The sequence below is a fragment of the Prionailurus bengalensis genome, chromosome B2, assembly GCF_016509475.1.
Source record: "Prionailurus bengalensis isolate Pbe53 chromosome B2, Fcat_Pben_1.1_paternal_pri, whole genome shotgun sequence".
Classification (NCBI taxonomy): domain Eukaryota; kingdom Metazoa; phylum Chordata; class Mammalia; order Carnivora; family Felidae; genus Prionailurus; species Prionailurus bengalensis.
The window spans coordinates 74,872,734-74,880,148 of NC_057349.1; the positions used below are offsets into that span (position 1 = coordinate 74,872,734).

The window sequence follows — 7,415 nt, forward strand, 5'->3', positions numbered from 1 at the left end:
TGATCATAAAGTAATTCTATTCTAAAATTTTTGCAGATTGCCACACTGCCTCCCATAGAAGCTGTGTCATTTTATATTTTCATCAACTGTATACAAGTGTTCCAGTTTTTCCACATCCTCACCAACACTTGTTATCTTCTGTTTTTCCAATAGCACCTGTTGTGGACTGAATCATGTCCTCCTCAAATTCATATGTTAAGGTTCCAACATGACCATATTTATAGATGGGGCATTTAAGGGGTAATTATATTAAAGTGAGGCTATTAGGGTTAGCCCTAATCCAATCTGACTTGTGTCCTTATAAGAAGAGATTAGGGGGACACCTGGGTGGCTCAGTTGGTTGAGTGTCTGACTTCAGCTCAGGTCATGATCTTATGGTTCGTGGGTTCAAGTCCCATGTTGAGCTCTGTGCTGACAACCCAGATCCTGGAGCCTGCTTTGGATTCTGTCTCTCTCTCTCTCTCTCTCTCTCTCTCTCTCTCTCTGCATCTGCCCTGCTTATGCTGCCTCTCTCTGTGTCAAAAATCGATAAACATTAAAAAATTAAAAAAAGAGAGAAGAGATTAGGCTATTTAGAGAGAAACCAGGGATGTGTACACACAGAGGAAAGGCTGTGTGAGGACACGGTGAAAAGGCTGCTCCCTGCATGCCAAGGAGAGAGGCCTTAGAAGAAAGCTCCCGATACCTTGGGAATTCTAGCCGCCAGAACCTGAGAAAAGAAGTTTCTGCTGTTTAAGCCACCCAGGTCGTGGCATTTTGTTATGGCAGCCCTAGCAAACTAATACCACAGTCATTTTGACGGGTGTGAGGTGGTGTTTCATTGAAGTTTTGATTTGCATGTTTTTAAGGATTTGCAATCAGCATCTTTGCATATGCTTATGGTCCATTTGTATATCTTTTGAGAATCATCTATGAAAGCCCTATGCCCATTTTTAAATTGAGTTGTTGGTGTTTTTGTTGTTGAGTTGCAGGAGATTCTGGATATCAAGCCCTTATCAGATATACGATTTACAAATATTTTCTTCTATCTTTACTTTGGCTGCCTGTGTGGTGTCATACCAAGATATCATTGCCAAATTGAATGTCATGAAGCTTTTCTCCTATGTTTTCTTCTGATTTTTTGCGTGCGCATATCCAGTCTGAAAAAGCCATTTTTATGGCGAGTCTTCCTGTACCCAAAGTTGAGTATGAGAAACACTTGGGAGGTAGTCTACACTGACTCTGTAATTCTCTAAGAGCAAAATTGTAAGACTCCTCATTTGGACCCTTCCTGTGACAAATCAGGTTTGCAGCATGCAGGTTGGAAGTATGACTTTGAGAAAGTACAGCCCTCATAAGATAAAAGCTTGTGTTAGGAAAGCCGAAGACATTTCAACTGGGATGTCTCCAATTCCTGGGACTCCCACAGGTGTCCTAAATGTTTTCCATCATCTCAAGGATTATTGCCTCTTAGAAATCAATGAAAATTTCACTCAACCCCACCTCTTGTCCCAGCACCTCCTCACACATTTTGTCTGGTTCTGATTTAGTGAGGTCCTTCAGGAACTCCCTGGGCACTCATACCTGCACAACCTGGAAATTCAGGGGCGTCAACATCTGTGGGCCAACCTCGACAAATGGGGTGTGGAAGGTGATGGATAAATGTTTCTTCCCTTCATCCTCTAGATGAGAGTTCTCATAGGCCTTCTCAGATGGCCCAGGCAGCATCCAGCACAGGTAGCAGTGGCCAACTTGACAAAGTATCCTTGTTTTGCTTCCCCTCACATTGTCTGACTCTCCCTGCTGCCCTGCTGGCTCCATGGAATCTCCATTCTCAAACAAACCCACACAAACCTTAATCTGCTTTCAGGGGAACCCAGGCTCACACAGACATTCTGGAGTTACAGAGTTCCTTGCTCCTGATAAAGTGCCTACTCACCCACATGGATGGCCTTCTAGTTTTTTTCTTTGGCTGAAAAGGCATGGAGGGAACCAGAAAAGGGAGTGAAAAATATGGAACTGATTTTCTATACATAACAATTAAGTTCCTTTATATCTTATTGCTTTATCACTGCAGGAAATGGATCCAACTATTTCCAAGTGGCAGGAATGGGGAAAAAAATGACAACAGTGCCTGCAGGAACTTATTTTTCAGTATGCCATATGTTACATGATGCAAGAATGTTTCTCCACATTGAGCTTCAACCAGGAAGCTGACCCATAAGAAACCTTCTTACTGAAGCAGAGTGGGTGGCATTTTCTTGGTAAGTTAAACAGGTGTACTGAGTGACACATAGTTTTGCTTAATGGTAGGAATACAAGGGAAACAAGATCATAGGCCACTGGGGAGGATCTCTGAGCAGAGAGTTAGGAAATACTGGCCCTGGCTGGCTCTGTCACCAAGATAAGTAACAGCTCAGGCTCTCCCAGGCCCCGTCCACCTCTGCCAGCTCACATAGCAAGCAGGGACCTTGCTTTTGGTCTCATTTGGGCTTCCTGGAGCAGCAGCTGAGACTCAAAGAGAGGCTCTCACATAAAGTTGGGCTCTGGAAACAAAAAGATAGTCTGAAGGGTGCTGTGCAGAGTGGCAAAGACCATCTACCATGAGGTCACCCAGGAGAAGGAACAAATTAAAGCAGAGTCCTCAAGGCAAAGCCAGAGCAGATCTGAAAAGCCAATACCAAGAGCAGGTACACTTTTGTGGCATTCCTTAGCCACAACTCCCGGTGTGAAATGAACTAGTAAGGACACCAAGACAGTTTAGGCATCCTCTTAATTAGATCCCTGGTTCCTTGTTACTAAAAGTGGGCTATGTGAACTAACAGCCTTTTTTTTTTAATTTTTAAAATGGTTTATTTATTTTTGAGAGAGAGAGAGAGAGAGAGAGAGAGAGAGAGAGAGAGAGGGAGAGAGAGAAAGCATGGGAGGGACAGGGAGACACAGAATCCGAAGACAGGCTCCAGGCTATGAGCTAGCTGTCAGCACAGAGCCCAACGTGGGGCTCAAACCCATGAACCACGAGATCATGACCTGAGCCAAAGTTGGACGCTTAAGGGGCTGAGCCACCCAGGTGCCCCTGAACTGATAGTCTTGGCATCACCTATGACGTGGTTAAAAATACAGAGTCTATTGAATCAGGGTCTGCCTTTTTAACAAGATTTCTCGTTGATTCTCCTACACATTAAATCTTAAGAAGTGTTATCAGTGAATCATTTGCATTAGCACACGTTTCCTGGTTGTTTATGAGCAATTTGGCTCAGAGGTTTTTCATCAGGGAGAGGCACAACCCCCTCAGGCACATTGGGAAGTCTGTGGTGGGAGGCACTTGATTGTCATAATGACTGTAGAGACTACTGACATTTAGTGGGCAGGTGCCAGGGATCCTAAACATCCTGCAATGTGTGGGATGGTCCCTCAGAGCAAAGAACTGTCCCACCCAAATGACAATGGTGTTCCTGATGAGAAACATGTTGGCTATTTCTTAATCTGTAAAATAAGCACTTGGACTAAATGGATGCCAGTGTTTCTCCCAGCTCCAAGAATCTTTTGTTCTACCGCTGTCATAAACACTGGTTTAGAAAGTTCTCAGTGCTGTCTTCCCCTCCCTCTAATTATGCCTGCTGCAAGTCCGTGTCATTTTTACTTAGACCATCCAATGGAGCCAGTCACAGAGATTAATCTTAATGAACATAAATTCATATCATTCCCTATTACATACAACTTGCCCATTCTGGTGAGAATTCAAAGAGCCCTTTTAGTCAACTTAATGTATTTGTCATTGTGATGCTGATAACACAAAAAACTCTGGAAACACGGTCAGCTAAATATTTTACCAGCCAGCAGTTCAAGGCAATCATTGCCCTGTCAGATTTGAGCTGAAGTGGCTCTCCCCACTCTCACAACCTCTGTCCTGTTTGGATTAACAGGGAGTCCTGCTGGGATGGCATGGAAGTAGGGGATGGTGGCTGAAATGCAATTCTCCAACAGCTGTTTAACATCGTCTCTGAAGAGAGAGGACAGGCAGCAAACATGTGGAGGGTCATAAGCAGGGCTTGGTGAACCTGACCACGCCGAGAATTTTCTGACTCTGTGGGGCTGGTGGAGGAAGTTAAGTAAGACTGGAACCGATAGACTCATAAGAGAATCTAAGTAAACAATTGAGTTCTATTGAGGGTGAGGTCTCTTTTGAAGATGAAATCATTAATTAGCTTCTATTTTCTCCATTGCAGGGCTGTGAGGACAAAGGAAAGTATCTGTAGAAAAAAAAAAGGAACTTGTTGGATGAAAGGTAGGATGTACCTCTGAAGGGCTGTTGGTTTTTACAATTGTGCTGTCCTTGACGCACTACCGGTGCAAAGATTAAAAAATTAAGGTCCTTTCAATCACTACAGCTAAAGGAAAAGGCAGTATCCTGGAGGAGATTATTTTTCCCTAGGATTATTTGTCCCGGGGTTCTGTGGAGTGGTATCTGCCAGGGCATTCACCTCATTGCCTCTGGCTTTAGAAATCAATGGCATGGGTGAAAAGAATAGCATTCTGATAGTGCTTATACATGCCTCCTCTATTTATACATGTTGGTGGCTGGCTACTGAGATAAGCAAACAAGACAGACAGTGCTGAAGGCTGGGCTTTTGTCTGTGGCTTAGATTCTAAGTCAGTCAACGGTGTACTAATTGTGCCCCAATATAGCCCTGCTCAGCAGTATAAGAGAAGTTTTATTGGAGTGATTAGGAAAAGTGGTTGGTGGCTAAAGACAGTTCAAAATAATAAAAATATGCCTTACCATTGTATTTTATCATAAAATGTGTAAATGCACACGATCTGTTAGCCCTTACTGAAATCTATGCTTTGCATCTGCTGATGTGAGGGATTCCATGACCACATGTTTACATAAACGTGTATAATGCATTTGTCACAATATCCAATTTCAGCTTCTTGAAAGTGGAAGGAGAACTAAAGCCACTTCTGAGACAATTTGGTGCAAATCCTGGATTTTTATTGTTTTCTAATCCTTTATCATTGTCTTGTCAAGTACTTTCACGACAATTTTTAAAACTACTGAATCTTTCCTGGAATTCATAATTTTGTTTTCACAGAAGTGATAACTTTTTCTTTACACATGCATATTTATTCACTTGCAAATCAAATTCTATAATTACAATAACAAGTTCAACAGGTATGAATGAGTTTGGGAATCAACAGAACTACTCTTAAGAAGCTGACCATTGATTTCCGGTAGGGGCAGTTTGAGCGGCCAAAGCAAGATGGGTCAAAGTCAGAGTAGTGGTCATGGCCCTGGAGGTGTCAAGAAGGATGACAAGGACAAGAGAAAGAAGTAAAAACCTCCTGTACCAAACAGAGTACCAACCAAAGGGACTGATGCTGCCAGCAAGCTGCCACTGGTGACACCTCGCACTCGGTGCCACTTAAAATTACTCAAGTTAGAATTAAAGACTATCTTCTCATGGAGGAAGAATTCATTAGAAATAAGGAACAAATGAAGCCTTTAGAAGAAAAGCAAGAGGAGGAAAAATCAAAGGTGGATGATTTGAGGGGGACCCCAATGTTGGTAGGAATATTGGAAGAGATCATTGATGACAATCATACCATCGTGTCCACATCTGTGGGCTCAGAACACTACATCAGCATTCTTTCCTTTGTAGACAAGGACCTGCTGGAGCCAGGCTGTTCAGTCCTGCTCAACCACAAGGTACATGCCATAATAGGGGTGCTCATGGGTGACACGGATCCCTTGGTCATGGTGATGAAAGTAGAAAAGGCCCCCAGGAAACCCAAGCTGATATTGGGGGGTTGGACAACCAAATCCAGGAAATTAAGGAATCTGTGGAGCTTCCTCTCACTCATCCTGAATATTATGAAGAGATGGGTATAAAGCCCCCAAAAGGGGTCATTCTCTATGGACCAACTGGCACAGGTAAAACCTTATTAGCCAAAGCGGTAGCAAACCAAACCTCAGCCACTTTCCCAAGAGTGGTTGGCTCTGAACTTATTCAGAAGTACCTAGGTGATAGGCCCAAACTCGTTTGGGAGTTGTTTCGAGTTGCAGAAGAACATGGGCCATTCATCGTGTTTATTGATGAAATTGATGCCATTGGAACAAAAAGATATGATTCAAATTCCAGTGGTGAAAGAGAAATTCAACGAACAATGTTGGAACTGTTGAACCAGTTGGATGGATTTGATTCAAGGGGTGACCAGAAAGTTATCATGGCCATAAACCAAATAGAAACTTTGGATCTAGCACTTATCAGACCAGGGCACATTGACAGGAAAAATGAGTCCCCCCCAGGCTGATGAAAAGACTAAGAAGTGCATCTTTCAGATCCACACAAGCAGGATGATGCTGGCTGATGATGTGACCCTGGACGACTTGGCTAAAGATGACCTCTCTGGGGCCAATATCAAGGCGACCTGTACAGAAGCTGGTCTGATGGCCTTGAGAGAACACAGAATGAAAGTAACAAATGAAGACTTTAAAAAATCCAAAGAAAATGTTCTTTATAAAAAACAAGAAGGCACCCTTGAGGGCCTCTACTTGTAGTGACCACATCTGCCTTCAAAGAAACGGTCGGGAGCATCCTGACTCCTCGGAGGGATGAGGCTGGGAAGCCGCCCAGAAGAACCCATGTTCCAGTTGCTCTTTCTTAGCAAAACTTCCCATGTCCCTTTTTGAGCGCGGTGTGTAGGGTGCCCGCCAGGCTTCCTTCATGTGTTGGCCACGTGCAGTGCTCTCCCCCCAATAAAATGAGCTCCTCCTCAAAAAAAAAAAAAAAAAAAAAAAAAAAAAGAAGCTGACCATTCAACATGTGGAAATAGCAGTGTGGGGCATACTAGTAGGCCACGAGTTGTCAGGCCATAAGAATGTACACCTTTTACAAAGAGGATGGAGAGGACCAGTTAACCTGAAAAATAAGTTAAGTGGGGGTATTGAAATAGTTATCTGTTATACTGAATGTTTGTATCCCTCTAAAATTTGTTCAAGGCCTAAACTCCACATGACTGAATTTTGAGTAAGGAAATAATTAAAAGTCAAATGAGGTCTTAACGTTGGGGCCCTGATCTGAAAGGATTAGTATCCTTATGGGCAGAGATACCAGAGAGCTTGCTTACTATCCACACTGTGAGGACACAGAAAGAAGGTGGCCGTCCACAAGCTGGGAAGAGGGCCCTCACCAGAAACTGACCCCGTGGACCTCGATCTGGGACTTCAGCCTCTAGAACTGTGGGAAAATAAATGTCTATTTTTTCAGCCACCAAGTCTGTGGCAATTTGCTTAAACCGCCCAGTCTGTGGTATTTTGTTATGGAAGCAGACTAATGCACTATCCTTTTATACTTACTATTTAACACCATGTCTTTGGTTCTGAGGAACACTTAACAGTAAAGTTCGTTGGATCAATACAAAATTATTACTAT

The 7,415-nt window shown here is 43.1% G+C and overlaps 1 pseudogene; it reads left to right on the forward strand.

Moving 5' to 3' along the window:
* The first annotated feature begins 5,217 nt into the window (after positions 1-5,217).
* Positions 5,218-6,556, forward strand: LOC122490365 (annotated as a pseudogene).
* The last annotated feature ends 859 nt before the right edge of the window (positions 6,557-7,415 follow it).